We start from the raw sequence: 1,671 nt of genomic DNA, 5'->3' as shown, positions 1-1,671 counted from the left end.
TCCATTGTTTTGTTCTTTTTACAAACTAGAGATAAATACAGTTGATAACTCAGGATTTCAAGCCAATAACTATATGTTAACACCACTTCACGAGGTTAAAAAAAAGAAGGGGGGAGCATGCGGAAACATCTTTAATTGCCTTGTCTCACCAACAGCAAAGTGCGCAGAGTGAGGAGAACACAAGATTATTTTTTCACTTCAAAAATGTTTAGAAATATGTACAATGTTGATACAGCTTCAGGGTGCTCTGGACACTGATGGCCATTTCATGTAAACCACTGACAATTTCTGGAGCACTTTGAGAGACTACAATCTGATCGTGATCAAATTTTGTAATTAAACCTAATGAGGGCAACAGACACTTGATGTGTTAATTAAGGTGCTCCCCTAGTCTAACGTAGTCACAAGGAGACAGATCAACAGTTTTTAAAATTCATTCTTCTCCTCCTCTTCTTCCTACTCGTCATCTTTGTCTTTCTCTTCCACGTTTTTCCAGGCAACTTTAGCAGGACCCTTTGCACCATCAAACTTTCTTTTAGTCAGCAACATCGTTCTCATACTTCTTCAGCTTTGCCACCTTGGTGATGTAAGACGGCTTTTCACTGTTACATGTTAATCCACATCTCACCCAGCCTTTTTGCGACATTTCCAATAGAGATACCAGGGTTTGTGGATTTGATATTGGGGCAGAATTCGGAACAGAACAGGAAGAATCCACATGGGGGGATCCAAACGAAGGATTAAGGTCCAACTAAGGGAGGCAAGAAAAAGGATCCTAATGCCTTTCTTAGCTGGTCCATAATACTTCATTTCCCTATCATAGCATACTTTATCCGCCTTTGCCATTTCATCAAATTTAGACTTCTCTTTCCCAGACATTGTCTTCCACCTCTCAGGGCACTTCCTGGAAAATTCTGCAAAATTGACAGGGACCTCTGGGGTTTTCTTCTTATGTTCTTCTCTGCACATCTGCACAAAGAAGGCATAAGCAGACATCTTGCCCTTTGGTTTCTTGGGGTCACCTTTAGCCATCCTGACTGTATTGTTCACTAGTCTGGGCAAGCGCAGGGCATGACACGCTGCTCAGCACTCCCCAGCCTCAAGCTAGCTGCCTCCACGAGAGTCGCCTTGAGATTTTAAAAGGAATAACATATTGTAAGCAAATAGAGTTTATCCCAGGAATGCAAAGGTTATTCAACATTTAAAACTTCATCAACACAACTCACCATGTTAACAGAATAAAAAGAGAACAACTATATGATCACCTCAAGAGATAAAAAAAAATGAAAAATGCCAATCAAAACCATTTGACAAAATTCCACATCTATTCACCATAAAAACTCTCAACAAACTAGGAGCAGAGAATTTTCTCAACTGATGAATGGTGTCTATGACAAACCTAAACTAGCTTTATACTCAGTGGTAAAAGATGGAATAAGTTCTAATCTAAAATCATGAACAAAGCAAGAATATCTGTTCTTACCAATTCTAACAGACATTATACAGGAGATTCTAGCCAGTGAAAGAGAAAAGTAAGAAATAAGTGTCATGTAGATTTGAAAATAAGAAGCAAAACTATCTTTATTCTCACGTGACATGACTGTGTACGTAGAAAATCCTGAGTCTACAAAAATGCTACTAGAAATAAGAAGTTTTAGATCATAGAATACC

The 1,671-nt window shown here is 38.7% G+C and overlaps 1 pseudogene; it reads right to left on the bottom strand.

Moving 5' to 3' along the window:
* Positions 1-426: 426 nt before the first annotated feature.
* On the bottom strand, positions 427-1,032 carry LOC108523324 (high mobility group protein B3 pseudogene; annotated as a pseudogene).
* Positions 1,033-1,671: the final 639 nt, after the last annotated feature.

Source organism: Rhinopithecus bieti, unplaced genomic scaffold, assembly GCF_001698545.2.
Source record: "Rhinopithecus bieti isolate Rb0 unplaced genomic scaffold, ASM169854v2 scaffold_72735, whole genome shotgun sequence".
Lineage (NCBI taxonomy): Eukaryota > Metazoa > Chordata > Mammalia > Primates > Cercopithecidae > Rhinopithecus > Rhinopithecus bieti.
Note: the sequence above shows the minus strand (reverse complement) of the source record. Positions and strands in the feature narration are given on the sequence as shown.